The sequence below is a fragment of the Cynocephalus volans genome, chromosome 5 (assembly GCF_027409185.1).
Source record: "Cynocephalus volans isolate mCynVol1 chromosome 5, mCynVol1.pri, whole genome shotgun sequence".
In the NCBI taxonomy this organism is placed as follows: domain Eukaryota; kingdom Metazoa; phylum Chordata; class Mammalia; order Dermoptera; family Cynocephalidae; genus Cynocephalus; species Cynocephalus volans.
The window spans coordinates 139,560,729-139,583,504 of NC_084464.1; positions in this window are offsets into that span (position 1 = coordinate 139,560,729).

The window sequence follows — 22,776 nt, forward strand, 5'->3', positions numbered from 1 at the left end:
TTTCTCCCACTCTGTTGGTTGTCTTTTAACTCTTTTAATTGTTTCTTTTGCTGTGCAGAAGCTTTTTAGTTTGATATAATCCCATTTGTTTATTTTTCCTTTGGTTGCCCGTGCTTTTGGGGTCGTATTCATGAAGTCTGTGCCCAGTCCTATTTCCTGAAGTGTTTCCCCTATGTTTTCTTTAAGAAGTTTTATTGTCTCAGGGTGTATATTTAAATCCTTAATCCATTTTGAGTTGATTTTAGTATACGGTGAGAGGTATGGATCTAGTTTCATTCTCCTGCATATCGATATCCAGTTATCCCAGCACCACTTGCTGAAGAGGCAGTCCCTTCCCCAGTGAATAGGCTTGGTGCCTTTGTCAAAGATCAGATGGCAGTAAGTGTGTGGGTTGATTTCTGGATTCTCTATTCTATTCCATTGGTCAGTGTGTCTGTTTTTATGCCAGTACCATACTGTTTTGGTTATTATAGCTTTGCAGTATAGCTTAAAGTCAGGTAGTGTTATGCCTCCAGCTTTATTTTTTTTGCTGAGCATTGCTTTGGCTATTCGTGGTCTTTTATTGTTCCATATAAATGTCTGAATAGTTTTTTCCATTTCTGAGAAAAATGTCTTTGGAATTTTGATGGGGATTGCATTGAATTTGTATATCACTTTGGGTAGTATGGACATTTTCACTATGTTGATTCTTCCAATCCAAGAGCATGGAATATCTTTCCATCTTCTTGTATCCTCTCTAATTTCTCTCAGCAGTGGTTTGTAGTTCTCATTATAGAGATTTTTCACCTTCTGTTTTAATCTCAGCAAGAGCCTCAAGCAAAAATAGACAAATGTTATTTGAAGTCATAATCTAGTGAAGATTATCTAGCAAAGATTTTTCTAGTGAAGTGAGTCTAGCAAAGATTTTTTCAAAGCCTAAATATGTTTCATGAATGGATATCATCTTTTGAATATTTTGTCAAACAAATTGACTCTGGATGTTCTGAAATTTGCCCTATGTAAATATGAATCTCCTTGGTGCTAAAATTTGTTTTTTCAGCTTTAACGCAAATTTATTATATGTGTACATACATGTAGAGGTTACAAGCTCAGTTTCTGAAGCCTGAGTTGGAGCCCCAGCTCTGTGTCTGTCCAGCTAACTGCCCTTGAACAAGTTAACTGGACCTTTCCCACCTTCAATTTTCTCATATTGAAAGAGGAAATAATAATTATTGCTATCTCATAGGATTATGGTGAAGAGTAAATGAGATAATTTGTGTACAGCATTTAGCATAGTATCTTGCACATAGTAATACTTAATAAATGTGAGTTTGTGTGTGTGTGTATGTAGCTGATACTCTCCAGGGTGAATTGAGGACTTTGATGCTCACTGAATTGTCTGGCTAAATGCTACCTTTCTTTGCTTTTGTGTGTTTAAGTCAGAGTTGCAATGCTATTTGAATTCTGTTTTGTGGTTTCATCATTTTTTGAGTGTGTGTGTCTGAACTCCAAAAAAAAAAAAGTCCTTTTTTTTGGTAGCTGATATATTCAAACCACTAGTGCTGGAAGAAAAATAATCTGTCATTGAAGTAGATGAAAGTTGACATGACAGACTGTGCACTCTGTCTTAAACATTCATAACATGCATAATATGGTCCCTATGGAATGAAATAACTCCTTTAGAGTCTTTGTGGTCCCTTGTATCATGGCTCTCTTAGAGCAGGGCCATTATAATTCTAAAACAGCTCTGCCTGTTTGGGGAATAAAACATCAAGAAAAAAGGCATTTTATATACATAACAACTGGCATTTATACTTTGTTTAGATGTGTATGCATACGTGTGCACAAAAGTATGTGGGTAGAACATATATATATCCATGTGGTGCATATAGGTGTGTGGTGCTTACAAATCTGCTGTTTGATATATTGTATAACTTTGATATGTTAAGTTCTTCAGAATCCGAAACACTTGAAATCCAGTTCCGACTGTACTATTTCATTGGTCTTATGATTTTGGATAAGACCGCTGGTAAATCTTAGGTAACTCCTATTTAAAATGGGAATAGGCACACTTTCATAGACAGGAGTAATTCATGTGAGATAATGCATGTAAAATGCATGTTACTATGTTTGAAACATATCAGTCTCTCAATTAATAGTGCTATTAATAATAATAAATAAATAAACAAGTAATTAAATAATGTTCATAGCAAGGAAAACTAGTTTTGAGCTTCGTTATTCAATGTCTTAATTTGATTTTATTTTATAGAATAATCATTTTCTGGCTTAAGTAATGCATCATTCCTTAACTATAGCTGTCATGTGAAAACTTTACTAATCCATGCCTCTTCTGAGAAATATAAGCACTTGAGCAAATAACCAAGTTACTGACCCCGAGTTTTCTAATCCAAGAAGAAAGTTCTATCTCTGTGACTGCATTCTAGCAAAGTCATTCCAATGGAAAGGATGAAATAGAATAATGGATTTTACAGGTTTTTACAAAGCACAAACTGGCCATCCAACAGAAGGAGAGATACAAAATTGTACATACTTATGAAATACTCACATATGGACAGACAGTGTCTAAAGAAGGGGGGAATAATTAGCCCAATAACAAGTCATGATTACTAAATTTGCTAGTTATTCTTCTCAATTGGAAGAGTTGACTTGTATTTGTTTTTAATAAGAAAGTACAGTACATGCTAAATTTCACCTTTAAAATTCACCAGAGATAAACGGCATTCCCAGGAGGCCTCTTGGACTTGTAACCGTGCTATATTTCCATGTTAGGAAAAAAATGTTCACAGATACATCAAGATGATAACATTTAGTCAACGTAATCTAGTTGGACTGACCAGATACTACTGGGTCTTTGCTGATCACGCTACTGTGCCTGTGGGACCACAGACACAGGTTTCACCAAATGTTCCAGTATAAACAGCTTCTCTGCTGTCAAAACTTAGAGTTGAAGTATAGAAGAGGAATATTGCGACCTTCTTATACTTCCAGTACAAAAATAGTAATTATTATTTACCTGATTTTCCAGTGAGAAACATTGAATCATTTTAATGATTTAATTTTAAGAAGAGTGAATTTGGAGCTGGGAGACAAATCTACAACTTACTTCCATATATCTTTGGATTATGTGTTTGGAAATTACATTGAATCATTATTATCCAGGTTGAAATGTGGCCCCTGGAGCAAAACAATTCTGTATTTGATATTTGAATTCAATCGTATTGAAACATAAGAGCTTGGGGGTATTTCCTACTATTTGCAGGTACTGAAGCTACATACTTGAGGATTTCTGGATTAAAAAAAAATCCTTTCTTATCTACTTTGTGACATGGGAGAATACAAGAGGACAATGACAAAACATGGAAAGGAGGAAGCAGACTGGGTGTATGGAATATTGGTTAAGAGCAAGAAGTATGCAGTCAGACAGGCCTGTGTTTAAACATGACCTCTGGTACTCACTAACAGCGCTATTGTGTGTAGACTAGATTACATAATACTTCTTAAGGAACTGATCAAATCTGTGATAAGATGATACCACTCTACAAATATCGACAATACATTAAAAAATATCAATATTCAAATTCGCACTCAGCTGGTAGGGGAGTCCCCTTTTTCTTCTGCTAGAGAAATGCCTCAACCTGAAAGCAGATGAAGTGATCAGCCACTAGAGTAATGGAAAATAGTGATTGTTATTGCCATGATTTTTTCAAGAGGCCTGACACAGTTTAATATATAATTTAATATATAATTTACTCAATGTAGGTACAGTTTAACCACTATATGTACAATTTAATGATTTTTAGGAATTTTATAAATCGTGCAACCATCACAACAGTCTAGTTTTAAAACACTTCTATCTGATCCTTTTAAAGTCAATCCCGAGGCAAGTTTAGCCCCAGGCAACCACTATCTGCTTTGTTTCCACAGTTTTGCTTTTTCAAGGAGTTCATATAAAAGAAATCTTGCTATATATAAATACACACACACACATATGCTTATGTATGGCTTCTTTCAGTTAGCATAATGTTTTTTAGGTTTATTCAGATTGTTGATGTATTAGTTTGTTTTTATTGCTGTATAACATGTCATTGTATAGATATATCACACTGTTTATCTATTCACTGAATGATGAACATTTGGATTGTTTCCAGTTTTTGCTATTAGTGCTGCTATGAGTGTTCACATGCAAGTATTTCTGTGAACATACACTTTCAGTTCTCTTGGAGAGATATCTAGGAGTAGAATTGGTAGATCACATGGTAAGTGTGTTTATTAAAGAAACTATCAAATTATTTTTTGATGCATTTATGCCATTTACATTTTCACCAGCAATATATGAGGGTTCCTGTTTTTCCACATCCTCATCAATGTTTCATATTATCGGTCTGTTGGATTATAGCCATTCCAGTAGATGTGTAGTGTATTTCATTGCGGTTTTAATTTTTATTCCACTAATGAATAATGATGTTGAGCATCTTTTCATGAGCTAATTAGTTACTTGAATGCCTTCTTTGTTAAAATATCTATTAAAATCTTTAAAAAAAATTCTGTTTGTATTATTGAGTTGGAAGAGTTCTTTACGTATTCTATATATATAGAAGTCTTTCATAAGACATAAAATTTGCAAATATTTCCTCCCAGTCCGTGGCTTGCCTTTCAATTTCTTAATGGTGTCTTTTGAAAAAAAGTTTTTATTGTTTATGTCGCAATTTATTGTTGTTATTATTTTTAAATGAATTGTGCCTTTGGTATCATGTCTAAGAAATCTTTGCTAACAAAAGACCACAAAGATTATCTCCTCTGTTTTATTCTAAGAGATTTATGGTTTTAGCTCTTAAATTTTGAGTTAATTTTTGTGTAGGGGATAAGTTAAAAGTTGAGTTTCATTTTTTAACATATAGATATCCAATTGTTTCAACACCATTTGTTGAAAAGACTACCCTTTATTTATTGAATTACTTTGGTAGCTTTGTTGAAAATCAATTGGTCATAAAAAAAGAGTTTCTTTTATTTCTTTTTTTTTAAATTGTGGTAAAATATATATCACATAAGAATTTCCATTTTAAGCATTTTTAAACATACAATTGTGTGGAATCAATTACATGCACAATGCTGTGTAACCACTACCTCTACCTATTTCCAAAACTTTTTCATCATCCTAAACATAAATTCTGTACCCATTAAACAACAGCTTCTCATTATTCCTTCCAAATAAGGGTTTATTTCTGATTGTCTATTCAGTTGCATTGATTGCTACATCTAAGGCCAGTACTATGCTGTCATGATTATTGTAGCTTTAACAAAAGTTTTTAAGTCAGTTAGTGTAAGTCCTTCAACTTTGTTCTTTTTACAAATTCATTTGGCCAGTCTAGGTCCTTTGAATTTCCATATAATTTTCAGGGTGGGATTTTGATAAGAATCTCTGCCTTTTTCTTTTTCTCCAATACAATTAAGAATCCCATTAAATGTATGATTGGCATTACCAACCAGTCTCTAAGGCTTTGTTCATTTTTCTTCAGTGTATTTTTCTGTTTCTGAGATTGAATAATATCAATTAATCTGTCTTGAAGTTCATCGATTCTTTTGTCATCTCCAATCCACTGTTGAGACTACCTTAGGCATTTTTCATTTTCATTATTACATTATCAATTCCGGAATTTCCAATTGCCTCTTAAACGGTGCATATTTCTCTACTGAGATTCCTTATTTTTTTTGTCATTATTGTAATATTTTCCTTTAATTCATTGAACATGAATTAAACTCAATGCTTGTGCCCACTCAGAGTTAGTCTCTATTATCTGCTTTTTTTCCCTCTATGTGTATAGGTCACATTTTCTTGGATTGTCTTGCAAGTTTTGGTTAAAAATGGGCATTTTATATACTGTATCAGATTGATTATACCCGATCTAGGTTCTAATTTTTCTGCTTTTTTTTCTTTTTGTACCTTGTTTGGGCTTAAAATGCATGGGGAGCTGTTGGTGTCTTGGTTTAGGTTTTTATTCTTATTTTTACTTTTTAGCCTGGGTTACTAGGGGTCACCTCTAGTATCTGCATAACTTAAAAGTCAACCAATAATTTGGGTAGAGGTTGTACTCAAACACCTCCAGCCCATAAGGCTTCTATTTTCTAGCAATCAATATGCATGTGATTTGGGAATCATGTTCAAAATTCAACTCATTCTCAAATCACCTTTGGATTTAACTTCTAACTGGAGTCCCTCAGGTCTCTTCTGCGTATACTCATAGTTTCCCAGTCAACCATGGTTAGGTAAGGAACTTACATAGCACGTAAATGGTGCTCTCTCTTTTTTTGTATGTGCACTGCATGCCCCAAAGAGAACCACAACCTCAATCTAGTAAAGCTGTTTTTTTTTTTTTTTATTTATTTGTTATGATGTTTGCCAAAGTCATGTGCCATTTTTTTTTTTTTTGCCCCTATCCCAAAGCAAGTCTTTTCTCTCTAGTAACAAAGCTGCTGATTTTCTGCCTAGCCCTGCTTTGGTCATCAAATGGGTGGGGGAGTGGGACAGAGATGGGAATATCCCCAGGCAAGAAAGTTACAGACTCCAGCAGTTTTTACCCAAAGCTCTAGCAATTTTCAAGAATGGATGCTTCTCAATTTGTGATCAGCCTCTTGGTAATTTTGCAGACCCTTGACATGGTTATTTATGACCATTTTGCCCAGTTTTACACTTGCTTTATGAAGAGAGCATTCTCTGAGTTCTTCATGCCACCATAGCTGGAAGTTTCCCCTAGGCCTGAAGGTATATTTTTAATTCATAAAATATGTGAATTTTAAGATGTGGCTTTTACTTTTTCCTCTTCTCTTCCTGCATATATGTGTTTATTTAAGTATATAAACATAGTTTCTTAAACATAATCTGCGGATTATCTACTCTGTGCAGGGTCCATGGTGACTCCATTCCTGGTATTACTGCCTAGTTAGATCTCTTGACTCTGACAAAAGGATCCTAAGAAAAGTGCATTGCACTTAAAGATAGAGAGCTTGGGCCGAGCCCGTGGCGCACTCGGGAGAGTGCGGTGCTGGGAGTGTGGCGACGCTCCCGCTGCGGGTTCGGATCGTATATGGGAATGGCCGGTGCACTCATTGGCTGAGTGCTGGTCACGAAAAAGACAAAAAAATAAATAAAATAAAAATAAAGATAGAGAGCTTAATGGGTATAAGTTTATGTATGTCTATAATTTAAAAGCAAATGAAATTTATTGGGTTATTTGATTTGTGTTATCTGTTATACTCATGCCATAATTCACTTTTTTGCTATCAAAAAGCAACTTTTTCTGCTTCATTTCTGACTTGGAAAAGCATTCTTGGGAAAGTACACTTTGTCTCTTAGGAAATATTTGATGCCTAGGAAAAAATGTGGTCTAAGCACTGTTCAAAAACTATCTTCTGTTATGACCACCTTCTTCCACTTTTATTCTAAGTGATGGTATACATTTACGACAATTGAAAGAAGTATGTAGAAAAAATGTTCACATTTTACTCAAAGTAGTGCCACAAAATAAAGTTTTTAAAATTAAATTTGTAAAAAAATTATAAAATAAAATTCTGATGAGAAGGTCATGATACAAATAATCTCATATATTACCATTAGCAGGAGAATGTTGGTTTTAAAAGCCTATGGAGGTACAACAACAAATTGGGTAATGTAAAATGAATGGACAAATTTCTAGAAACATGCAACTTATTAAGAATGAATCATGAAGAAATAAAAAATCTGGATAGACCTATAACTAGCAAGGCAATAAAATCAGTAATCAAAACCTCCTAGCAAAGAAAAGCCCAGGACTAGAAAGCTTTGCTGGAGAATTCTACCAAACATTTAAAGAAAAATTAACACCAAGCTTTCTCATAGAATAAGCATTACCCTGATACAAAAATCAGACAAAGATTCTACAAGGAACAAAAAAAATGAAAGACCACTATCTTTGATGAATATTGCTACAAAAATCCTCAGCAAAATCCTAGCAAACCAAATTTAACATCAATTAAAAAGATTGTGACCAAGTGACCAAGTGAGATTTGTCCTGAAATAATGCAAGGATGGTTCAACATATGAAAATCAATAAATCTAATACACCACATTAGCAGAATGAAGGACAAAAACCACACGATCACCTCATTTGAGGCAAAAAAAGCATTTGACAAAATTTGGCACCCTGTCATGATAAAAACACTTAACAAACTAGAAAGAGAAGGAAATTATCGCAACATAATAATAAAGGCCATATGAGACAAGTCTGCAGCTATAACATCATACTCAATGGTGAATACCTGAAAGCTTTTCCTCTTAGCTCAGGAACTAGGCAGTGATGTCCACTCTCACCACTTCTATTCAACATAGTGCCTAAAGCCCTAGCCAGAGCAGTTAAACAAACAAAAAAGAGAAAGGCATATAAATGGTTAAGAAAGAAGAAAAATTATCTCTGTTCATAGATAACATGATCTTATGTGTAGGAACTAAAGATTCTGCAAAACAATTGTTAGAACTAAGAAATTCAGCAAAGTTGCAGAATACAAAATCAACACACAAAAATCAGTTGTGTTTCTACACACTAACAATGAACAATCAGAAAAGGAAATAAGGAAAATAATTCCATTTACAATAGCATCAAAAAGAATAAAATAGTTGGGAATGAATTTAACCAAGGAGGTAAAAAACTTGCACACTGAAAATTAGAAAATATTGATTAAGAAAAGTTAAAAAGACAGATAAATGAAAAGATATCCTTTATTCATGGATTGGAAGACTCATTATAGTAGTTCCCTTATCTTTGGATGTCTGAAACCATAAATAGTACTGAATCTGATTCATGCCAATCTAGGCATTTCTGTTTATGTCTTCTACACATGAATTTAATGCTTTTTCCATCTTAACTAAGTACTTATCATGCACTGTGGCCATAACTTTTGCAGTTTGAGGTGTGACAGCAAAACTAACACAAATTTCTTTTTCTTTCTTCATGATTTCATGAAGAGAAGATTCATTCTTACCTTAGATCTTAGCAACCTCAGAATTTAGTTTTTTTCTTTCCCTATTAAATCAACAATTTTTGCCTTTTCTCTTAAAGAGAGCACTTTACAGCTTCTCTTTGGCATATCTGAATTGCTGGCATCACTATCCTTGCACTTTGGGGCCATTATTAAGTAAAATAAGAGTTACTTGAACACAAGCACTGAGATACTGCCATAGTTGATCTGATAACTGAGACAGCTACTAAGTGACTAATGGGTGCACAGCATCCACAGCACAGAGATGCTGGATGATGCACATCATCCCTTTGGGTGTGAGATTTCATCACACTACTCAGTACAATGTGCAATTTAAAACTTATGACTTGTTTATTTCTAGAATTTTCCATTTAATATTTTTGGAGTGTAATTGACTGTAGAAAACTAAAACCATTGGAAGTGAAGCCATAAATAAGGTGAAACTACTGTATTGTTAAAATGCCAATACTACCCAAAACAATCTACAGATTCAATACAATCCCTATCAAAATACCAGTGGCATTTTCTTCAGAAATAGAAAAAAACTGATCCTAAAATAAACATGGACTTTTAAAGGACCCCAAATAGCCAAAACAATTTTGAGAAAGCAAAACAACACTGGAGGCTTCATACTTCCTAATTTCAAAATATATTACAAAGTTATAGTAATCAAAACAGTGTGGTACTGGCATAAAGCCAGACATCTAGACCCATGGAACAGAATAGAGAGTTTATAGATAAACCCTCATGTATAAAGCCATCTGATGTTTAACAAAGGTGCCAAGGCTACTCAATGTGGAAAGGATAGTTTCTTCAACTAATGATGTTGAAAAAACTGAATATACAAATGCAACAGAATGAAGTTGGACCCTTAAAACATACAGACATTAACTCAAAATGAAATAATGACCTAAATATAATACCTGAAACTATAAAACTCTGATAAGGATTGAATTGTGTCCCCCAAGTTTATGTATTAGAAGCTTGATCCCCACTATGACTGTTGGAAGGGTGGGAAATCCTATTATGCTAATTAAAGGTGGGGCCTTGAAGTGGTGATTAGATTGTGAGGACCCTGCCATAGTGAATTGCTTAATGGTGGTCATGGATGTGGTTCTGAGGGCTTTAAAAAACCAAGAGAGCAAATGAGGAGCTAGGTCTCGCCGTCTGCTTCCACCATCTCACAACGTGATACCCTGTGTCACTGAAGCCACCACAAAGGAAAACCCTCACTAGATGTATTCCCTGGACTTTGAACTTCCCAGCCTCCAAAACTGTAAGCAACAAATTTAATTTTCTCATAAATTACCCAGTTCCAGGTATTTTATTATAAGCAACAGAAATAGACTAATACAAACTCCTAGAAGAATGCATAGGGGAAAACTTCATGACATTGGATTTGGCAATGATTTCTTGGATATGGCACCAAAAGCATAGATAACCAAAGCAAGCATAGACAAATAGGACTACATCAAACTGAAAAACCTGAGCAACAAGGGAAGAAATCATTAGAGTAAAAAGGCAACCTATGGAATGGGAGAAAGTATTTGCAAGCCATATATCTGAAAACACATTAATATCTAGATAATAGAAAGCACTCCTACAATTCAACAACAACAAAACCCCAAGCAATTAAATTTAAAAATGGGTACAGGACTTGAACAGACATTTTTCCAAAGAGGATACACAGATTGCCAATAAGCATATGAAAAGATGCTCAACATTATTAACCATTAAGTAAATGCAAATCAAAACCACAATGAATTACCTCCTCACACCTGTTGGATGGCTACTATCATAAAAACAGAAAATAACAAATATTGGTGAGAATATGAAGAAATTGGAACACTTGTGTACTGTTGGTGGGAATGTAAAATGGTGTAGCTGTAATGGAAAACAGCATGGAAGTTTCTCAAAAAATTATAAATAGAACTACCATATGATCCAGCAATCCCACTTCTTGGTATATATCCAAAAGAATTGAAAACAGGATCTCGAAGTGATATTTGCACACCCATGTTCATTGCAGCACTATTCACAATAGTCAAGAGGTGGAAGCAACCGAAATGTTCAATGACAGATGAATGTATAAAGCAATACATATGATGGAATATTATTCAGTCTTAAAAAAAGAAAATGCTGTTGTATGCTGAAATGTGGATGAACTTTGAGTACAAAAAAGCAAATACTACATGATTTTTCTTATTTGAGGTATCTAAAGTAGTCAAACTGTTAGAAACAGAAGGTAGAAAGGTTGTTGCCAGGACCTGGGGTAGCAGGAAAAGGGGAGTTGTTCAATGAATACAGAGTTTTAGTTTGGCAAGATGAAGAATTTCTACAGATCTCTTGTACAACAATGTGCATATAGTTAATACAATTGTACAATACACTTAAAAGTGGTTAAGGTGGTCAATTTTATATTATGTGTTTTTACCACTATTTAAAAAAGCAAACAACTATGAAAGACTTGAGGTTATAGCTCTGACATGAAAAGTGCTTGGAGGTTGTCACTCCCATTTTAACAACAGAAAAAACTAGACAAACTGAAAATCAATTTTTTTTTCTTGAACTGACCAGAGAACTGAGATTGTATGGCACACAGCCCATCCTGAAATTTGGAGTCACAAGTGCATCCAAATTAATCCAGCAACTGAGATCTGCTGGCCTGGAGTAGAAGTCATTGGAGTCATGAACTGGCAGGAACACTTAAATGGTAAATTTGATGAATTGCTGGAGGCTGAATGTGGACTAGCTCCGGAGTGTAAACCTTCCGGGAGGTGCTGCAGTCTTCAGGGGAGGCGTATTTTTGTAGCTTTCTCTCTAGGAACCTGTTATTGTCTGAATTGTTTATGTCTCCCCCAAAATCATAGTTTGAAATCCTCACCCCCAAGGTGATGGTATTAGGTGATGGAGCCTTTGGGAGGTGATTGGGTGCTGAGAGTGGAGCCTTCATAAATGGGATTATACCCTTACAAAAGAAATCTGTGGGAGCTTGGTTGCCCCTTCCACCATGTGAAAATATAGTGAGAAGGCACCATCTGTGTACCAGAAAATGGGCCCTCACCAGACACCGAACGTGCTGGTTCCTTGACCTTAGATTTTCCAGCCTCCAGAACTGTGAGACATAAATTTCTGTTGTTTATAAGCCACCCATTTACGGTATTTTGTTATAGCAGCCCAAACAGACTAAGACAGAATCCCACTGGGTTCTTACAGTGATGATCTAAGAAAGATCCTTTTATGGCACTGATAGGAGAAGGGAAAGAATATCCTTTGTAAAACATACTCAAAGAGCCTTCTCCATACCAAAGGCCTACTTCCCCAGGTAAAAGAAATTTGCCACAGCACAAGTCTAAAAACTTATTTCAGTTGGGGGAAAGAATTTGTTTCCACTCCTATCCAGAGAAGGGACTAGGGGGTTGGAGGGAAAAAGCTATAGTACTGGAGGAGGGACAGAAATATTTGTGAGGGCCACAGCTCCAGGACACAAGCCCATTAAAAGACCAATTCTTCAGCAGAAGATTATAGAACTCTCCTCCCCCCAACCCTGCAATAACAGAGGAATAAGATAAGCAGGGAGATGGAAACTATAAGAAAGAATAAAACAGAAATGTAAGATGGCCAAGGAAAGAGTAAGTAAACTTGAAGATATATTAATAGAAACTTCTCCAATTGAGATGTAAGGAGAGGAAATGATGGAAAAACAATATAAAAGAGAAAAAAACAGGACCCTCAAGAACTGTGGAACAATATGAAATGGTGCAACATAAGCATGATTGGAATACATGAGAGTGAAGAGAGAATGAGACAGAAGAAATATCTGAAGTAAAAATGATGACAGAGAACTTCCAAAAATTAATGATAGACACCAAACCACAGCTAACTGAAAAATTTTCCAATGGCCACATATGGAATCACTTGAGCAAAATGAAGAATGTTATATTATCAGCCAAAGTATAAAATAAAATGCTCATGAATCTTTACTGATACAAATAAATTGAATAAATATGTAAATGTGAGAGTATAGACATATCTGCTATACAGAAGAATTCCAAATAATTTATATAGACACTTCTCAATTAAGGATGTGGAGCATAACACCCCTTATGTGTGGGCAGTACATAATGACTTTTTTTCCAATTAGTACAGTATGGAAAGGAGGAAAAGAGAAACTTTATAGTCGAGAAAACTGGCGAACACTTCCTCATCCAGGTGATCAAAGTTATGAACAGTAACAAGTCATGTTGATAGTAGGTACTTTCAAGATGACATTATAAGGATAACACTTTACCTCTGTGGTCTTCCTTCCCAAACCCCACAATCCTAAACTAACAGTGACTGAAACATTATACAAATCCAAATTGAGGAATATTCTGCAAAATACTTGACCAACGCCCCTGAAAACTGTCAAGTTTATGAAAAACAAGCAAAGTCTGAGAAACTATAACAGTCTAGAGGAGCCTAGCAGATACGGCATCTGAAACAGAAAAAGGGTATTAGGCAAAAACTACGTAAATCTGCACAGAATATGGACTTCGGTTAATAATAAATATCAATATTGGTTTATTTATTGTGACAAAAATGCCATACTAACTGAAGACTTAATAGGGGAACTGAATGTGTAGTATATGAGAACTCTCTGTACTGTCTTTGTAGGCTTTTAGTAAATTTAAAACTATTCTAAAATAAAAGTTTATTTAAAAAATAAATCTGTGAAATCTCATTTATACCAACTGTAGATGGGCCAATGTCTTAAATGTGAAAGGTAAAACTTTAGATATTTAGAAGAAAGAAATTATCTAATGACTTTAGGTAAATAATAATTTCTTAAACAGGACACAAAGATTGCATACCATGAAAGTACGTATACGATAAATTGTACTTGAGAAAAATTAAAACTTCTGTTTAGTGGTATCATCATTAAATGTAAAAAGAAAGGCCACAGTTTATAAAAACAATATAAATGACCACAAATAAATATGCAGCATATTAAAGAACTCCTATAACTCAATAAAAGTGAGTTCAAGTACCCCATATAAAAGTGCACAAAATACACAAACAGGCATATCACAGAGGAAATAAAAACGGCTCATATTTATATTAAAAAATGTCTAATCTCCTTAATAACCTGAGAAATAAAACTTAAAACACAATGAGATGCTGTACTGTACCCACAAGGTTGATAAAATTAAAAATTGGATAATTACAAAATGTTGACAAGAAGCTGGCATTATGGGAACTCAACTGCTGGTGTGAGTGTAGAGTGGTACAACCACTTAGAAAATCAATTTGATTATACAGTATCCTCATAAAGCTGAAGCTGTGCACTCTCTACATTCCAGCTATTCCACTTCCAGGTCTCAACCTTAGAGAACCTTCTGCACCATATATAGATGCACCCATACATAGAGTCTTGTACCACATATATGCAGCATGCATATGTAGGAATGTTCACTGAAACATTGGTTGTACTAGCAAAGAATTGGAAATCATCTAAATCTATGTTGGTATTTGAATGGAGAAAATTGCGGTCCATTCATAAGTAGAGGAAATTAACAAACTAGACACAACAAAATAGATGAATCTCAAAACTAACTTTGGATGATATAAATTAGTCTCAGAAGACTTCAAATAATATGATTCTATTTATATCATGTTCAGAAACATACCAAAGTAAACATGTAAGGATATTGTATTTGGTCACATAAAAGAGGGTACTTCAAAAATTTAGTGGAAAAACCTAATTAAAAGATAATATGAATCTTTCCATGAACTTTTTGAAGATGCTTCATACACATGATAAATTATATGCATACTACAACACTGAGGTACTCAAATGTTAAATAAGCATACTTTTGGGTTTTTTTTTTTTTTTTGAGGACTTGTTGCTTAGTTTTGTAGTTTTGCAGTCTTTCTTGTTATAGGATGTCATCTTTCATCATTATGTTAAGCATGCATGCTTCTAGCAATAATCCACCATGACCTTGTAATTTGCTGCTTTTTATTTTTGGTGGCCTAGAAAATAAGATAACTAATTTTGTTAGAATCTTGCATAAGACAAACTGTCTCCGGATTTGGGCCTAGGGCACTCTCCTATAGGCATATTGCATTTTGTGCACAGGCAATGTAACATTCATTTATTTAACAAATATTTAGCGATTTCCTATCACATGCCAAACTCTATTCTGGGTTCTAGAAATACAGCAATTAACAGTAAGACAAAGTCTCTGAACTTATGTAACTCACAGTCTAGTGGCTTTTATTTGGGCTTTTGACTCTATTCTAAATAGACAAGTCTACTTCCTTAGGATAGTTTGGGTGAGCAAAGAATTTCTGCACCCACAAATACACATTACAGAGTGTATATGTAGAAACATGAATCTGTAGCCATGTAGGTGTCAGTTCTCTCTGTGTGACTGCAGACAATGAGCAATTGCTGATAGACTGGATAATGCTTCTTTGTGAAGGTACAATGCTATGTACCCTTGGACACATTCTGTATCTTAGATTAAGTTTGTTACAGCCCACCCCAAATGAGCAATGTTTGGAAGTACAGCAAAACATTTACATAATCTTTTGTTTAAATTTTCTTCCAAGTATACTAGGGGAATATATATTATCAGTATGCAAAATAGGTGGTATTTCTAGAGTTGATTTGCAGAGTTTTAGACGTGACACCCAGCACTTCAGGTCATTAACTGATCATCTGGGAATATATGACCTTGTGTTGATAAGGGCAGTGCAAGACTTTCTTCTCTAAACATATTGGTCATTATTCCCTGGTGCTGGGGTAGTGGGTGAGAAAGACTCTTCAGTATCTGAACCTCTATTCTATTCCTCTGAGCTAGTTCTTTATTTCTGAAAAAGGTTGTTTTCATCTACCTCTTCAGGCTTAGACTTGATAGAAAGAAACAAAGAAATAAAACATGTCCGTTCATCCAGGATGGTATATTATAATCTGTAGTTGTGGTATTTAGCTGTCTAATAGCATCGTCAAGTTATCTTGCATTTAAATTCAAAGTGCACTTTCATGGATTGTTGTTATGACTCTCTTATCTGGTTCAGAGACATGAGCTGATTAGAAATGTCCACTTCTGTTGTTATTTGAAAACAACTCTTTTTCACAATGTTCTGACACTAATAGTCAAGGAAGCATTTGAGAACAAGAGGACACTTGAATTTTCCCAGGGTGTAAAAGTGCATGGCCTATGGACCTATAATCTCATTTCATAGGGTAAAAATAATGACTAATCAATATGAAGGGCTAGGTTAATTCACTGGGAGTTAGCGTCTCAACCTGGGACTTTACATAAACATCTCTCAAAATGAGTCTAGTGCATTGGATGTTTGTGGTGTACTGATTTCCTGTTCTCTCCCCTGGTTTAAAAAAACATATTGTAAATTGTTTGATTCAAGTCTCGTGATGGTTGTTTCTCATGAGGAAAATCCCAGCACTGGATCTACAGGTGGGTTACAGATGAGTGAAGGCTGGGATGTGCTGACAGCTGTGTTTGCATGTTGCCTGAAGTCTCCACATCTTCCTCCACAAAGCCACTTGGGCTTGTCTGTCACTCCTGGCCATTGCTGCTGTAATTTAGCTAATTCACTCAAACAGTAGTTTTGAAAGGCAGTAAAACATCACTAAAAGAATAAAAGAATCAACATCAACATGGAAGGAACATACAATGCACAAGACCAAACACAACCAGCATATGGATAAAAAAAGTCTTACATTTTATAGTTCTAAGTAAGTAGTTCTATGCTGATTTATAAAGTAAACTCAATGTGGAGGTCATAATGGATGAATCTCTAGATGTTTATTAAACCCCCAAACTAAATTGCTTTCTTAATTGTTTTGCAAATACATTGGCTTACCTAATTAAATAGGAATGACTATGTTGCTACAGAGGATTGAATATTGAAGCCTTTAGGACCCATCTCAAATTAGCTATTCTGCTTGATTAACAAATTTGGCCCATTCAGGTTTTTTGGTAGTGTGAAATAATGTCATACTATAAGGGACCACTAAAACAAATGTTTTTAAAATTATGCAAAATATAATCATTATTTTGGAGAGTTATGAATAAGGAAATAAAATATATTTACCTAATTTATTTGGAATTTCAGATTTTGTAATTTTTTAATTACATTTTTTCTTATCCATTTTGAAGAAATAAGTAAAAATAAGTTTTAAAATACTTTTCTACATAGAAAAGCAAAAAAAAAGAGACTCATTTATATCTAAAGTGCCATAATAAAAATATTACTAGCAGAAGCACACAAAATAGTTTATAATTTGAAATCTCAATAATTAAAAAATTTAAAAAATATTTGGGCACATATGTAAATATTTCAATATAAAAGTCCTTTCTACAAGAAGGTAAAGTTTAGAGGGTTGGTGAATTAGTTCAGTTGGTTAGAGCACTGACTTGTAACACCAAGGTCAAGGGATCAGATCCCCATACTGGCCAGATGTCAAAAAAGAAAAAGAAATAGAAGGTAAAGTATAAATAGGTCTTATTCTTGCCTTCATAGATTATTAATATTATTCATATTTTTCATTTTTACTGAAAATCTAATATTTCATTTAAAAACATTTTGAAAAAGAATGGCACAAAATAGGACTTGTGAATTTTATTCATCGAACTCATATTTTTTCCCCAGTTTTTCAAACTCCATGAGGCCTGTCTTCTACTTTTGAACAGAGCTAATGGCACCATTTACATCTTGTGAAGGGAGTTACCCAAGTTATCTTTGTTTAAGAAAAAATTTTGTGACTTAAAAATTCATCAGAAGAGGGGAAAAAAACCCAACTTCTCTAACTTTTTGTAGATATTATCTATTTTATTTGTTATTGTAGTTCTGTTAGCACTTATGAGACTGGATTCTTGGACTGCAATGGCTGTCAGTGTAGCATTTGCTTATAAGATATTTTTTTCCTTTAAGTTTTATTACAAACTTTCTGGATGGCTTGATGGTGGTGTCACTAGTGAGAGCTTGGGCATCTGATAGTCACCTGATTACAGGATGAAGACAGCTGGCATTTTTGCCACTTACAAAGAGAGGTGTAAGATCATTGGCTAATCACTTTATTATCATTTTATTAAGGGAAAAACATTTTAAAGGAATGAGAAACAAATCTATTTCTATATCCTAAGCACTGCTTATCTCCACTTTCAGTTTTTATGGTCATTTTTTAAGAGTGAAGGAGAAGCCATTACCTTCATACTATTTCAATTATAAGGCCTGATACATTTTTTTCCCCGAGGGCCACTAATTCCTAGGAATTCAAGGGCCTGGAAAAAATTAGAGAATCTTTTATTGTTGTTCTTTTATTCCCCCCTCTGAGGAATTTTTAAATTTTTAAAATTTTCATTAAAAACAAAAATACCATAGAAAACTCCTTCATGATAGCAACAAACCCTGGGAGGAATCAGTTTAGATTATTATAGGCAAGTTTTTTTTTTACTGCTGTAATAGGATGGGGAAAATTTCAATCACCAGAATTCCTCCAGGGAAGAATTAGGTATATGTTTGGAATAAATCCAATAAAACCAAACCAAACCAAACCAAAACAACAAAAGACACAAAACAACAACAACAAAAATAAATATATTCAAGTAACAAAAGACCTAAATGGTCTTCTAAGAAAGTGGGTCCTATTAACCAGGTGCCCCTTTCTTTCGTATAATTCCACAATGAGTTGGATATAGAAGTTCAAAGATAGTGCCTAGGACACAGATATATTGCTCTGGAAAAGAATAGGGAATGGGTGGGAAAGGAATGAGATATTCCTGAGGAATGGGAAAATTTGCAAGAGAAGAGAGGAGATATGAGGATGTCTATCTTATAGAAAAAAAGAAAAAATCAATACTTCTGGGACAGCTTGACTGAGCAGGGAATTTATTTAGAATTTATATTCTAAATAAATAAAATTCTTAATTAATTTAGAACATAAATTTCTGAAGAGGTTTCTAAGTTGTTTGCTGAGATTATTGAGGATTAATACCATCTTCTTCCTCCCTCACTTTGGTAAAGGCTGTATTGTTTATTAACATTAGAATAAATACATTTTTGGAGGGTGAAATAAGTGTTGAGTTCTGCATGTGGATGTGCGTGAAAACAGCAGATACAAGAACTGACCTTGGGGAGGTATACAGCTGACCTCGGGGTCACACTGGAATTTACCCTTTTCAAGTAGCCTAGCATTTTTGCTTAAGGTGGAAAAAAGGTGAAAAAGTGACTTATATAAACGATCTTGAAGTGCCTTTTTCTTCATGCATAGAATTACATAGCAGAGCTAGTTTCTAAATATAGGCAGGTATTAAGTAACAAGTAAAGGTGAGTGTCCATTTATATGAAATTACAGCCCTATGACCTGGAAAGCTGTTTACATCCCAACTGGCTCTATGACAGTGGAATATGAATACTTAGGATCCTCAGTTTTGATAAGTTTGCAGTTTATGTAATATATAACAGTTTTTAGTGTGGCTGAATAAAAGTAGATCCAGGGATTGCGTTGGCCATATGACCTGATGGAGTTCAGGCTTAGCTTTATCGTATATGAAATAAGGAATGTGGGTAAATAACCTCTAAGGTCCCATCAAAGTCTAATGTGATGAGTTTATCATTAGAAAAGTTTACTCCTTAAGTGGCTATAAATGTTGCTTTGATCTCTCTCAAGGCCTTAATTTTCCAAATGGCTTGTACCTCCTGGAAATACTAATAAAGTAAATCCAGAGGCAATCTTTAGTTCTAAAATTATCCTCTGGCCATTGTATGGTACTTCTGAAGTCTTAGTATATTTTCTTTTCAATGGGATTTGGCTTTCACAAAAATTTTTTCATAAATAATGGAAATATAAAATCCAATTAATTAATCTAACAATAGTTTAAAAATGCTGAGTTACAAAGGCAATGATATTGACAATGAACCAGTTATGATGATGATGGTAACAATAATAACCCTAGTCACAGCAAATCTTTGTACTAACAGCACTCCTTTTTCATGATAAAGAGCTTTAAAATATCATGGCAATTTGAAAAGTGATTAAATCGACTGAGAAGTTTCTTTATTTCTTAAACACAGAAAAAACTTCTAATGAGCTGATTCATTTATTCATTCAGCAAAAGAATATATTGGTAAAAAATTCAGGCATAGTCTCCATCTTCATAAAGCTTACAGTCTAATGGCAGAGTCAAACATTTATCAAGTAAATACCAAATATACAATTGTCACTGTCATGTTATAAGCATTTGACCTTTTAAGGAGAATAGGGAAGGCTTCCCTGAGAAAGTGATATCTGAGCTGTCATCTTAAGGAAGAACAGGAGTTAATGAGGGAAAGAAGGGGGAGGAAGTGTTCCCAGCAGAGCAACCTGTGGCAGGTGAAAACACCATGAATCAAGGGCCTCTGTAGCTCGAGCAGACCAGAGGGGAGCATGGGGGCATGAGGCTCCAGAGGTAGGTAGAGGCTAGACCATCCACACTCTTGTATGCCACATCATGGTGGTTTGTCTTTATCTTAAAAGCTATAGATTGACGTTTTTAAGCAATGGCTTTGAGCAGGGGTTGGGGGAGGGGTTAAGGGAGGTGGGGGCTGATATTGTATTATCATAGTTAAAATTTGGAAAGATCACACATGCTACAGTTTGGAAAACAGATGGGAGGGAAGCCGGTTTGAATGTGGGTAGATTAAATACAATATGATTGCAGAACTCTAAAAGAAAGTTCATAATGTCTTGGACTAGGAAGGTGATGGTGAAAGTGAAAAGAAGTGGCCAGATCCCCAGGGCTGAGAGAGTGGTCAGATATTCTCAGAAAACATCCAGCAAGGTGGAGGTTTGTTTCATGAAGGCAACTGTACTGGCACCTCCCATACTTGAGTGGAAACTTTGGGACTCTGGACAGGATAGGTAATAGGAGTTCTCTACAACTTTCCTTGCTAATCATTTTTTCTTTCTTCACGTTGGCTTCTGGACATGAGGAGTTTTCAGCCAATGGACTCTGGGCGTGCATAGGCTCATCTAACTCTTTGAGAAGCTGCATGGACACCACTATCTACATGACACTCACTGGATCCTGCCATTTTCTGGGATCTGTAGCACTCCATCCTGACCAAGGCTGCCTAGGTTGGGTTTAGGTTGTGAGCTCTTTATAACCTCAATGTTTAAGTATTGGGAGGTGATAGAAAACCTTGGAGAATATTCTACCTCTGTGAAAAATGAAAGCTAAAGAAAACATTTACCTATACCCTTTCTATTCTGCCTTCCTGACAATGATGCTTTCCCTTGGCAGAGGCATCTCTACTGTTAGTATCACCCCTTCTACCTCTATCTGGTAATAGGATGCTACATTACCTTAAATTGTATGATAAGGAAGAAGTGTGTATATACATATGCACACATATATACGTGTGTGTGTGTGTGTGTGTGTGTGTATTTATTTATTCATTTATTTTAAGTTTGCTCTGTTTGAGCTGTTGGTTCCAGGAGGATTCCCCATAGGGAGAACTTTTTCCCCCCTGAGAAAATATCTTAATGGTTCTGCTGGGGATGAAAAGCAGGCCAAAGACCCTGGTGTCAGTCTAGATGGCGAAGCACAAAAAAGAGAATCAGAAGTCTCTAATATGACAAGGATTTAGGGCTTCTCTGCTGGTGGCTTTGGAAAAGAGGAAAGGAGAAGAAGGTCTAAGAAGAGTTGATGAGTCCCTGCAACCTGGCTGAAGTCTAGACCCCAACTTTTTACAGTCAATGAGAAATACATATGCACTAAGGGGAAAAATACCATCTGAAACTCAATAAGCGGGTGTTTTCAGCTCTGTGGTGTACGAGAAACAATTATTCCTATTATCTCCAAACTTTCAGTAGAGTCTGTTATGCAAAACAGCTTTGTGTTAGTGGTTCTTTCAGGGCAACAAAAGAAAAAAAGACCATGTCCATGCCAGGGACAATCAGGCTAGAGAGGAAAGAGCAGCGTCAAGAAGAGATGGGGAGCAGAGAGCAGGAAATTGAGTTGGGAGCAGAAATTCCGAGTGAGCAGCAATGGAAAGCACAAGTAGACTCTGTATGCCATGCTTCAGAAAAATCCTAAAGCACGTTACAGAGGGCACGGGGCTTTCCACAGACCCAGAAATGGGGGCTTAGATGACTTTATTTGGATATTAAAGACTTACAGCAGAAGGCTGGAGAACTTGCGGCCTCCTTAGTTGTAATCAGTGCAGAGCTGTTTCTGGGGCTGGAATCAGCAGGGTGGTGCCTTCCCTGGACCTCAAACTACCTTGGATCAGTTGGATGGACGGTGGCTCATGAGGGCACTGGGAACAGACGTGGAACTTGGGTATATACCGAGTGAGCCACGGGCCGGCCCAGGAACTTGGGTATATACAAGGGAACTTCCAAAAAGTTCGTGGGAAGATTTGTATTATCTTTTAATTCTATTTTTCCATGAACTTTTTAAAGTACCCTTGTGTATTTGAACACTAAACTGACTCCTTCCACAACCCCATTACTACAACCTTCCACAAAATCTCTGCAGATTGCGTACCATTCTATTCTGTTTTTTTTTATTAAAGGAGGTTGCCAGTTTTAAAACAAAGTAAAAAAATAATTTACTACAAAACTCAAACAACATCAAATAGCTTCTCTTTGGTGCATACACACACTAATTCGAAAGTAATTGCAAAAACTTTTTAGTATAGTTAGTATTACCTTTATTTTGCAGATGAAGAAAATAAAGTTTAAAGAGGTTGTGACTTACTGTTTGTATG